The sequence below is a fragment of the Muscardinus avellanarius genome, assembly GCF_963383645.1.
Source record: "Muscardinus avellanarius genome assembly, chromosome: 19".
Taxonomy (NCBI): Eukaryota; Metazoa; Chordata; class Mammalia; order Rodentia; family Gliridae; genus Muscardinus; species Muscardinus avellanarius.
The window spans coordinates 24,360,027-24,372,951 of record NC_137805.1 but is presented as its reverse complement, the minus strand read 5'-3'; the positions used below and the strand labels follow the sequence as shown (position 1 = coordinate 24,372,951).

The window sequence follows — 12,925 nt, the reverse complement described above, 5'->3', positions numbered from 1 at the left end:
CCGTGGGAGGAGGGGTCCCGGCGGCGGTGGGCGAGCCCGCTGGAAGTTCACGGGAGGGGCCCCGAACTTCGCCCCCGGGCGCGGGAGGGGAGGTCGAGGGGGTCGGGTGGCAGAAGTGTGTACCCTCTAGGGAGAAAAGTGATGCCCAGCGACACTGAGGGTCGTTTCCGGCCGGAAAGGCCAGAGCCAGCGCCAGCCGCCGTAAGCTGGACGGGCGGGGGCCTAAGGTGAGCCAGGAACCGCCGGGGAGGGGCCCCGGGCCTCCCCTGGCTCGCTCTCGGGGCCACGGTGGGCTGGGGTCACGGGAAGGCGCGCCCCCGCCTCGCCTAGCACGGCTGCTTTGGACTCAGACAGCTTGTCGTTGGTGTGTGCTGGTGTCCATATTGTGTCCGCCTGTGCATGCTCAGCTCAGTGCCTCCCAATCCCCTTCCCGGCACCTCCATATTACCCGCCGATTGTGTATTTGTATTTGGATATGGGCTGTCTTGTGATTTGCGCCATGGCGCGGGCAAAAACTTTCCGTGTTCGCACACTCCGTGGTACCTGCGCGCGGGCGCTCTGCTGCGAGCCGCGGGCCGCGCAGGGAGAGGTGGCGGGGCATCCTGGGTAATGCGCTGGGCCGCTGGCCGGGGGGAGAGGGGCCGCTTCCAAGGGCCTCCGTAACCTTTTTCCTGTCTGTCTTTCTCTCTTTTTCCCTTTGCGCTAAGCGTTTCCTCACTTCTCATTCGTTCGCCAAACCCTCCCGCCTTTACGGTTGAAAAAACCAGACACACAGGTATCTGGGCTTTTGGGGCTGCAGACATGATTTTGGTATTCGAGACACACACACACACACACACACACACACACACACACACGCGTGTGTGCGCGCGCACACACAGCTCATGGGGGCGGGGGCGGGGGCGGGGAGCGCCCACTGTCAAGTCCCAGTCCCAAACCTCACGGGGCTGGCTCCCAGGGGGTGGGCGTGGCTGTGTTTTTAAAAAATGATATAATTTTTTTTACTAGCAAGGAGCCCGAGGTAAGCCAATCATTTACACTTCTACAAGGACAGTAGGAGGGGCTTGGTTTAAAAACAAAAATGAGTTGTGTGTTGGGAGTGAAATATTATCTTCGTGTTTGAAATGCAATTAAATAAAAAAAATTTACATGCTCTGAGTGTATTTTAAGTGTGTGGACAGAGTATGGGAAGCCATGGAGATGATTTGTGAAATATGTCAATGTTTGCATGTGAATCTTTTCAAGCAGCTTTAGCTGAGGGCAAAGAGGCTTTAAAGGTAAGGTCTGCACATCAGCTTTGGATTAAAAAATAAATACAAAGGGCTTTGATTAAAGTTAAAATATTGATATGCCCATCAGAAGGTGCCTTGGGTGGCCCTCCCCTCCCCCCTTCCCTCTACCTCCCCCCAGCTCTCAGGCCTCCTCACCCCCTCCCTTCCCTCCCCCCTCCCCTCCCTCCCCCACCCCTGACATCTTGTCCTCAGTCTGGCCATTCACTGGTTTTGCCACAATTCATGAAAACAGCAATTAACACTTAGGCCCCAGGCCTAACATTTAAAAGTGAAACCCCACAGTCTTGATTTAAAAAAAAAAAAAAATTTTTTTTTATTCCCTAAGACCTGTCAAGGGATTTTAAGAGCACAATTCTTTAGGCTGTTGCTGTATTTATTTGTTAAATATTGTGTACTGTGCGATGGCTCTCGTGAACGGCGTTGTTGACATTAACTGCTGCTGTGATGCATCGTGCCCAAACCACAGCTTCAGATGCGATGGTCATTGTGTGTATGCCCACCTGGGGACACGGCAACGGCATCATTTACCCCCAGAACACAGGGGAGGGAGGCAGTTTTCATGTTCACGTGTCCCAGCTACACAGAAAGCCACAGAATGTTTCAACGACAAGTGTCCAGGTTCCCCTGCAGACAACTGATTTTGCCAAAACAGGCCCATTTAATATCTGGAGCCTAGCTGCTGGAAGCAGATCTGTAGCGTGGGGTGGGGGAGGGGAACACTGGCTGAAGAAAGAAGGCCCAGGCCCTGGCAGACATCTGACCCCTCACTGGCAGGCATCCACCAGGGCTTGGGCCTCAGATGAGACCTGAAGCTTTCCTAACAAATCTCTACAAAGGTATCCTCCCCCTCCATGATGTGCCCTCCGTCCTCTCCCCCCCAGGAAGGGGAGGACAGCTGGGGGGGGAGGGGTTCATTGTTAGGGAACCTCACCACAGCCCCGTGGTCTCTCTCTAGGCACGGATAGGCAGGCACATCTCAATGTACACATTGCCCTGCAAACCCCGGCTCGAGGTCCAGCATGAGCCTAAACTCAGGTGTGCAGTGTTAGCCGTTTTCCCAGAACTGTAGTACTGCAGGCTGCCAACAGGCTGGCTTCCTTTTCCTCAAGTAACACAGAAGGTATCTCTTCTGAGCCCGAGTTACTGATGGAGGGGGACAGGAGGAAGGAGAAGGGCTGGCCTACACTGAGGAAAAGATGCATTTGCTAGATTTCTCAGCCCAGGGTGTAAAACAAGGTGTCCACACATTCCTGCCCTGAAGACGCAGATCAAATATGGCCATCCTTTGACATGGTTCCTAGTCTGTGACATGTGTATTCATCTGTTGCTTTAAAAAGAAGCCTTTACCTGTGCGTACGCTCTGTTTTTATTGCCCAAACATCTTGATCATATTACAGGGAATCTTAAGACTGGTGGATCTCAATAAAATGGTAAAAAAAAAAAAAAAAATCCTAGAATATACAAGGAGTTGAAGGCTTTTTCCTTAACGCTATTCAGTAAAAGACTATTTTTCTATTTCTGTTGCCCTTTTAAATAACTTTGGTGGCTTGGTTTTTTATTTTATTTTTTTTAAGCCTCATTTATGTGTGATTCCTTCATTTAAGAAGTGAGGGGCCTACTAAATCAGAATTTTTTAAAATATCTGTTGCATTTATTAAAATTGGGCAGGCAAATGCCACATATAGTAGTGGCCATTCTGCTCTGACACTGTACTTCTACAGTGACTCACAATTAATTGTGTGATAATTTATTTGGCTGTCAAATGCAGCAGTGATACATTGGATCTCTTCTTGCAAAAATGTTTTTGTCTTTTTTTTTTTCTTTTTTCTTTCCTAATATACAGCCATTTTTCTGCATTTAGGCTGCTTCTACTGAGCTGTTTGGTGCAGTGAAAAGGGCCTGGCTTATCAGGCTACAATATTTTAGAGTTAGGAGAAACTTTTCTCATTTTCTCACTTCTGTCTCCCAGTAGTATTCAGACTCCTTAGAGACTGAAATTCTCAGAGGCTGCTTTTCTAATCAGATTTCCCATACATCTCTCCCCTTACCCCCCACCAAAATTTTTTTTTTAACATGGGTAGGTTAATTTTTAAATTTTGCCTACATTGTCAACCATGAAAACTGGCATTAAGCAAGGAAAATGGAGGTCTTTTTTTTTTTTTTTGATATCCCCTCCTGACAAAAAAAAAAAGAAAATCTCACTGCTCTTAATATTTTTAGTGACCAGTGATGTTGATGATGACACATTCTAATTGTACTTTACATTTTTAAAAGCCTTCTTTCTAGTCACATCATTTGAGACAGTTTTGGGCAATAAGAACATGATAGGACCCCATTTCATAGGCGAATAAACCAAAAGCTTTGAGATTAAATATCAGGGATTTCTTTTTTGTTTTGTTTTGTTTCCTCGAAGACTGAAAGGTAAGTCAAGGATCTATAGTTTCTGATTCAGATAAGATGCTTTACCAGAACAGGACAAGACACTGTCTAGCATTATTTAAATGTAAAGCATGGTTGTTGCAAATGTACTTTGTGCTCTAAAAATCCCTTGTCAAATGACAGGTGTCTAACAGTCTGCTGCTTCCTGACTTATAGCCAGGCCCTGGCAGAGCCCTGGTTATAAATGTCCGTTGAGTGTACTTGAAATGTGAGCGCCCGTCTCTGAGAGACTAGTCATTGCTATAGCGATATCTGATTTCCACAACTCCACAAGTCTTAGTCTGTTGGGCTTTCTTTTCTTTTCTTTTCTTTTCTCCCTCTTTCTCTCTTTTTTTCTTTAAATGAAGGTTTTCTTTAAAAGACTTTGATAATTTTTTTTTTTAATTCCACAGTAGTTTTCTAAGGAAAGCTTTCTAAGAAAGCTTTTCTCCTTACTCAAGTTTTTAACAACAGCAGCAGCAGCAGCATAACAATGACAAATAAAATACAGCTGTTTTATGCATCTTTTTATGTTTAGAACTCTGGTCTTTCTCTAACAATCCTACTTAAATAACTGCCCAATATTCTTTATAGTTTTGGGGATTTTTTTAAAGTATTTCTTACTTTTAATTTCAGGGCTGATTCCCATCTAGTGAGAGGATCTTGGAAATGACCTTTGGCTTTTATGCAGGCCATTTGCTATTAAGCAAAACTAAATTTTTTTTTTATTAGAGAAAGTAGCCTAATTGGCTTAATTTAAAATTTCTAATAATAGGCATGGTCCTTCTTTCTAGATCAGTTTCCCCTTAAAAAAAAAAAAATTATCTCCTACCCCCAGCAAAATTGTAGCTCTTCACAGTGCCTCTGGATGAAGTCACCTTTCAGGAGACATACAAAAAGAAGCAATCAAAGTTGGGTTTTTAGACTTTCTGGAGTTCTGTTTGGGTTTGTTTTTACTTGCAGCAAAGGTGAGCTTCTTTCCAAACCCACCTGGCCCCCTCCCAGGGATTTAATAAAATGCAAAATCAACAAGCTATTTCGCCCATTTTTAAAATCAAATTTCTCTAAAAGAGTAGTTTGCAAAATAGAAAAGGACTGGGCCGGTTGATGGGTCAGGGTCTCACCATCAGTGAACAGAGGTTAGTGCAAGCTGTGGTCAGTGTAAGACCACCTCCACCCCGCTTGCCCCAGTAGCATGCACTCGGAGGTGCTAGTCCTAACACACACCTTAATAGATTTCCTTGCATGGGGCTGAATGGGGTCTTTGTTCTCCGCCCCACTCCTGCTCTGGCCTATGGTCACCTTGAGTATAAGATCAAGTTCTGTTTAGGGAGTAAGGGGAAACACACACACACACACACACACACACACACACACACACACACACGCCTGGGCCTCTTTTTGGGAGTTCTCCAGAAGATTCTGCTAATCCTCAGTGACCCATAGACTAGTGGGAGGATTGAGAGGCCCAACTGGCCCTGGGGGTGGGCCAGGGAGCCCTGGGACAAGACAGGAAAGTGGGTTTCTAAAGGCTGGAGAAGCAGATTTTTTTTTTCTTAATTCTTCGACAACGAGAGCCAGATACTAAAAGTTGAGGTTACATTGCAGAAATCTCCAGAAGCCTTTTGTAGAGCATATTCTCAGCCAGGGCCTCACCCCTAAAATGTCCAGTATTATTTTTAGAAGTTTTATTTTTTCCTTCCTGGGTATTTTTCCCCCTCCCTGCTCCAAGTGAGGATTTGGGGTTTTTGTTTTGTTTCTTTTGTACCCCCGCGAGACTGTGGACTAAGGAGCTGTGGAATGACCGGGTGTCCCATCCTGACTTTCCCTACATTTCACAGTACACTCTCTGTACGCATTTTGTGAACCAAGGTCAGCCCAAGGGGTCAACGGAGGACACCCCACCAGTTTTATATTGCGTGAAGTCACTTTGGTGAGAGTGATGTAACAAAGAGAAATAAGGAGATAACTTCTTTTTTCTTTTTAAATTTGTCCTGAAAAAGTCCCGCCGATCATCCTTGCCCCCCCCTTCCCGTACTCCCCTCCTTGTCTTCGCGCCTGTTTAGAAGTCAGTTCATTACTGTGGCATCGTCCAAGTTTGGTTTTTTTCTATGGTTCTTATACATGCAAAAAAAAAAAAAAAAGTGTCTTTAGTTTTCCTCCTCAGTAGCCAAATGGTGAAGCAGGACGGCTTGGAGAGGACTGAAGAAGACAAGACCTTCGGGAAAAAGGTAGGGATCCCCACACACACAAACGTGTTTAACTTTTATTTATCGTTGATTACCACACACTCAAGGGGGAGCCAGTTGAGGCACACACACCTTTTTAAGCTAGGAATGTTGGAGCAGCTTTTTCTCCTGCAACAGTGGGGAGCTGTAACCAGGGAAGGGGTTCAGCAAGTGATTATGACAGCAGAGAAATCCAGGGAGGGTGTGGTGCCTCTGTTGTAGTGACTTGGAGGTAATATTCCCAACTGCTGTCCAGAAGCACCTGCTAAACCTTGGGAGAATTTACGAGTATTTTGACTCGTGGGGCCCTGCCCACGGAGCGCGAACACTGACTCGGCTCAGTGTGCCTTAGTGATTCAGTCTGGGGCGAGGAGAGATGTAGCGCAGCTCGATAAATTGTTATCCCATCTCGACTTTAGTTGGTCCCAACGTGTCACACGCGTTCTGTGTGTGGGACAGAGTAAGTACTTTAAACTTCCTCTAACGAGTTGATAATGGGAAGGACAAGGCTCGCGGACCCACTTTCTCGGGAGTGTCACAGCGAAGCTTTCACGAGCTCCATGTCACTACCACAAGGGACTGTCACTTCTCATAAGAAAATGAGAACGTGGCCGGCAAGAGCCTGTCTCTTCCGACTTACCTGGCTCCCGCAGCTCCCTTTAATCACAGGAGCAGGCGCTACCTCTCTCCTCTTGCCCCCAAGGCCAGTGTGTCTTTCCTCAAACTGATTGCTAATGTGTAAAATTACCATGATGACATTTCTACAGGGAACCTGCGTCCAGGTAAGTGTGAAGCCTTTTTGGAAGCACACACGCACATACACACAAACGGTGATGCAGACAGTGATACCCAGAAACAAAAGCCAGGCTATGGAAAATAGTCGAGCACCCTAATTTTAGGCCTTTGCCCAAGAAAATAGGAGCAAATATCGGGCGGCTGAGCCAGTACCCATCCAAAGTCTCCTGGGCACCTGGCACCCCATGTCTGGGCTTCGGTTTCTAGAACTATAAAAGTAGCCAGTTGGTTCAGTGGGTGCAAAACCCAAGAGACCTTCCAGGGACAGATGGAGTCGCCCAGACAGCATGCAGGGCTCCAGTTACTGGGACCACTCAAACCCACCCTCCGGTGGATGCCATTTTAAAACTATGGTTCTATAGCATAACCCTACGTGTCCACCCTATATCATAACCCTGCGTGTGGGTTCCTCCTAAAAAAGACAGACCGTATTTATAATCAGCCCTTGATGTTTTTTGGCTTATGTGGGCTTCGGAACTCTCAGGACGTGTCCATCTGAATTCCTTAGTACTTGCTCTCCAGAAAGCTTCACTAGGTCTTCAGGATGTCTAATTGACCTTCTAATGAAATCAAAGGTGCCATTCGGGGGTCCTCTTGCCCACTGCCCCCCAAAATGTGAATTTTTAATGACCGGCTTCAGAAATGCTGAGAACTGGGGAAGGTGAGTTGATATTCCAGGCGGCCACTAGATGGTGAGACAGTATAAGGCAAGAAAAAGGGGTCACAGCTGTGCTTCACCAGGAGGGACCAGGAGCGCCAGCCGGGGGGGGCACCCGCACTGTCACGGCCCCCGCCCAGGAGAGGGCCGGGCTCCGATAGGCCCCAGACCCTACTCAGGCCTTTTTAGCTTTTAAGCTGTGACTTTTCCTTGTTAATTATGTGCTGGGAATTTAGGAACATTTTAGGGGGATTCTGCCTAATAAAGGGGGTTCTCGGAGCAGCTCGTGGGGGCAGGGACTGTCCTACACACTGTAGGGTGTCCAGCACCACCTCTGACCACTAGATAATCAGTCACACACAGACACACTTGCACAACCCTACCACCTGCACACACACTCACACACCCCACCCCACCACGTACATATGTACACACAGACAGATAAACCCACCACCTAAACACATACAACCCCACCACATACATACACACACATAACCCCACTATATACATGCATGCAACCCCACCATGTACATATGTAAATATACACACAGCCCTACCACATATACACATACACATAACCCCATGACTATGCACCTGCACACATATAACCCCACCACATACACACATATAACCCCACCTTGTACACAGGTACACACATAAACCTACCATGTATACACCTATATACATATAACCCCACCTTGTACACATATATGCACACAAACACACAAACCCACCATGTACACACATATAACTCCACTACATACACACATACAACCCCACCACATACACACATATAACCCCACCACGTACACACATATAACCCCACCACGTACACATGTACACACACAATCCCACCACGTACACATGTACACACATAAAACCCCACCATGTACACACATGCACACGCATAACCCTACCACGTATACATGTACACACACACATACAACTCTACCACCTACACATAGTGTGATAGCCAAAAGGATTTCCAGTCCCCACCAAATGTCACCCCCCCAGTCGAGAACTACTGTGCTAATAGCACCCACATCAACTCCTGGGCAAGCCAGGATTCACAGGATTCACACTATCAACCTCCACACCTTAAACAGTTTCGGGAGGGAGAATGGACCCTCGAGCGGCTACTGGCCAGTCAGCCACCTGCACCCTTAGCTCAGGCGGTGGGCGCCACGGGAGACACCCCTGAATGGCAATGCTCAAGGTAAAATGGAGTCTTTAGAAAGAAGGTGTAGTCACTCCAGTCTCAATAACAACCCAAGGCTGCGTCCAGGTCTAGGGTCTTGTACTTGGTCTTTGGTTATATTGTTGGCCCCCCCTTCTGCCACCCTAAGGCAGATTCCAGAACAATGTCTCTTAGAGTGATGAGGCAGGACAAACTTGGGATTTTAAACTGTGGCCTGATCCTTCCAGAGGACACCTAGTTGACTCCTCCCACACAACCTTTATGGAAGGGGACCTTATGAGTTTTTTAATCTGTTTTGAGGCTCATGTATTTTATCCTATTTTGAGGCTAATGCATCTTTTTGCCCCATGTGGTCTTTCAGCAGATAGTATACATTCATAAAAAATGTGAACTTTTTTAGCTGGGCATGGTGAACTTTTTTAGCTGGGCATGTGAACTTTTTTAGCTGGGCATGCATCCCAGCATTTTGGAGGCTGAGACGGAAGGGTCAAGGACAGCCTCAACTATTTAGTGAGGCCCTCTGCAACTCAGTGAGACCCGGTTTCTAAATAAAGAATAAAAAATAGGGCTGGGCTGTAGCTTGGAAGTAGAATGCCCCTGGGTTCCATCCACAGTACTGGGGGAAAAAATCTGAATTGCTTGTTTGTTTATTTTAGTTTTTGGTGCTGGGGATGAAACCCCGGGTATCCTACACTCCTGTTAAGCTGTGTGTACCCGTGAGCCTTCATTTTTTTTTTTTAAACAAAGAGTTTTTGTTTTCGTCTTCCCTGAGAGAGTTTAAGTTAATTGCAAAAACTAGGAAATATAAGCAATAAAGTAAGACCATAATCACTCCCTACTCCTGACAGATGCATATATTTAAACACTTTAGTTTTGACTATTAGGATTCTTTTAGGGTAAAGGCAGAAATAGATTGATAGCTTGACAAAGCCTACATATTAGACACATAAAATTAAAACTATTATTTGAAATTAAAAAAAAAAAAGAGAGCCATACCTACAGACTGGCTTCATACATCCCAGCTGCGCTGAACAAAGGTATCTTCTAAGTACAATACCTCCTCACTACAGAATCCTAGTAACAGTTCAGGGCAAGCCTCCGGAATGTTGACTTTGACATTCTGCCTGGGACCAAGTACAACATCTTTCCAAGGAAATGCTTAGAAAACTTAGGGCAGAACCCAAAAAAAACAAATGCCCAGATGTTAGGGGCAGAATTTTTTAAAGTTGGATTGCCAGAAAACTCCCAGTTCTTTTATAATTAAGCATCTGTGTGATTTCCATTTCTTTTCAGTTGTTAAAAGGGAAGCCCAGTAGATGGTTTTCTTTTGCAAAACAAGTAGCCAGGGAGGGAGGGATTTAAGATGGACACTTCTGGGACTGGAGTCTTTGGAAAATTCCGGATGGGACCCAGTAACTGTAGCACTGGCGGGGTATTCTTGGGCGGAGTGACATTTTGATATTGCTCCTTGTTACCCTGGGGCTGGGGAGGGGGGAAGAGTCTCAATTTGGGGAAAGATGGATAAAGGAGCCCCAACTTTTGGGGTGGGTCTTAGGATCATGGAAGGGAGAGCACTGGCTTAGAAGATAGACAGGTGGTCTCTTTCCTGAGACCTTGAAGGATTCTAGAACTTTGTCCTGGGACCCCATGCATTTGCCAAGTGACGTTTTGAAAACAAACAAACAAACAAAAAAGACAAAACCTCAATTCTTAAAAGCATTGACAAGTCTCCACCTCACGATGATACTGACCAGGAGCGTCTCTGGGGGTCTTGCCACGGTCAAAAGAGGGACCTACATTTGATGAGTTTGTCCAAAAGGGAGCCAGATTGAGTTTCTGGGATCAACTTTATGAATGTTGAAGTATCGGAAAAGTCCTGGGCAGGGCAGGGAGAGAGCTGGAGAGAGAGAGTGCAGATAGAAACTTCTAGTAAAGAGGCAGGACAGACCCTGAGCCCTTACAGCCATCTCAGCCCAAGACTCAGGTTGACGGGGGTGAGGCCCCCTTTTCCGGCTTGCCCCCAGCCCCGCCTGGTAACCTTGATCTCTAAGGTCTTCAGATGTTAAGGCAGCTTTAGAGGGGAGCTGAATCTGCCCGAGGAGGAGAGAGGCCACCCAGGGCCACCGGAGGGAGGGACTGGCTCCTTCTGGGCTTCCTCAGAAGTTTTCAAAGTTCCGAAATGGAGGGACAGACATCAGCCTCCTTGGGCACCTCCCTATTTTTCTTCTTTCTTGTTTTTCTCTCCAAATATATCTCTGTATCTCTCAAGATCTTTTTTTTTTTTTAATATAGGCTTTAAAAATTAAGAGTCTTACTCAGGAGGGGGGGCTTCTTGGGCAAGAAATACTTTTTTTTTTTTTTTTTTTAAGGGAAAGAAGCGAGGACACCCATTATTCAGGGTTGGGAAAATGGAAACAATCAAATAAAGCAAAGCTGTTCAGAACTGGCTGGCAGATGGCGCTCGGCTTTTACAATTGAGAGCCTGGCTTTTCAAAATCCTGCTGGTGCCAGCGCCTGAGGCTCCACTCTGCAGCCCCTTCCCTCAATCCTCCTTCCCAGGGTTGCAGCCCCCTCCCCCAAGGCCTGGGGGAGGGCTTTCCCAGGTCTCAGTGGAGAAATCCGATACCTTAGAACAAAGCCCATCACCCAAGTGGCTCAGTAGACCTAGCCAGTGCCGGGAAGCAGAGTAAGGGGTTGCTGTCCAAATTCACAGGTTTCTGTCCCGGTTCTACTATGAACCCGTCCTGAGGCCTGGAGCCACTCTCTTTCTGTCTCCTGGTTCCCAATTTTCCACCTCTGAAAAAGGATAGGGGTATCTTTCTCACTTTAAAACTTATTTGATTCTCTTCTTAAAAGTTTAAGCAGATTAGGTTTGTAAACTCCCCAAATTTCCTCCTCCTACACACACACACACACACACACACACACACACACACCCCTTTAAATAGTCCCCAAAGAGCAGAGTGTAGAGGGAATCAAAGTTCAGGGCTGACTTCAGTCTTTTGGTAAAGGATTGGTCATTCCTCGGTCCCCATCGCCGGTACAATCTGTGCAGGAGCAGAGTTCCAGGCCCGTCTTCTCTCTCTAGTCAAGGCTGGGGAAGAGGTACCACAGGGTATTCTTGCTAAGTGGTTAATTTTTCCTGTCCAAGAAGGAGACCCCGTCTCCATCTCGGGTCCCTTGCTGGACGTGGGGCCCAGCCTCTTCTGGCTCCTGTAGGTAGAGCCAGAGTGGATGGCATCTGGGCCCAATCCCCTGGTTCCAAGATCCAGGCGCCTTTGCATTTCCTCCCACCCCCCTCCACCCTCTGGCAGCAGCTGGGGTCATGAGGTCATCTGTTTGACCAGGGCCACACAGCTTTCCCAGGCAGGTGCCTGCACAGGCCTCTGCTGGGAACTTAGCCCTTTCCCATCAAACTTGTACAGCAACACCCCACTTGTACAGACGGCTTTCCCTGACTCTTTTAAAGTGCAAAAGCCAAAGGAACTGAGCTTTAAAAACATTAATTCAGGCAAACATTCCCCCACCCCACTTATGACATTCCCCCCCTTAACAACTTTGCTATAACCCATTTCTTTCTCTCCCCATGTTCTTCTGAGAGTCCCTAGAGCATTCCTCGCCCCTTTTCCTCCCTGTGACCCCTCCCTTACAGCCCAGAGTGTGGTTGCCAGGCAGTTACCACCTCCCCCTCTGCAGGTACGTTGGCACAGGTGGGCACCCCTTCTAGCACTTTCCCTGGCCCAGTGGCATTCTTTCCCACCAGAGGTCAGCAGAGAGCTCAGAATAGCTGGGTCTGCTCACAGGAAGTGGGATCACTTAGAATTCTCTAGATCAAATGTAGAAACCCTGCAGAAAGACACCCCACATTTAGGGAGTATCTTTGGTTGGGGTTTTATCCTGTCCTGGGTCCCTGGGGTCTTAGTTTTAACACCATTCCTAACATTCTGTGCTTTGGGTAGAGACAGGGGGCTTTGCACTATTATTTGAGGAGTTTTTTGCCAGCCCCCCCCCCAAAAAAAAATACACAGATCTTTCCCTTAGAGGAGACCACGCCCTCTCAAGCTCTCCCTCTTAGGGCCAGACGCCCTCTGGCTTCCTACAGGTCTTGGAACTCATGCCCCTGCTTGGCCCTTTCTCATCTAGAAACTTTGTATTTGTTGTTAAAATGACATTATTATATGACAGGAAACCCCCCACCCTGCCCTTATCCTGCTGTGGTTTTATTTCTCCTTATCTCCTGTTCTTTACCCAGATGTATGGATATTTTTAAGGAGGGTAGCAGTGAACTATGGCGCGCAAACCTTCACGTCCCTCCCCTTTCCCCAGACACGCAGAC

General features: G+C 47.0%; 1 protein-coding gene across 1 annotated transcript in view; it reads left to right on the top strand.

The window, feature by feature from the left end:
• GNAS (GNAS complex locus) overlaps positions 1-12,925 on the top strand; it is a gene marked incomplete at its 5' end in the record, with an annotated part of 49,652 nt that overhangs the window by 2,365 nt on the left and 34,362 nt on the right. The window lies entirely within an intron of this gene.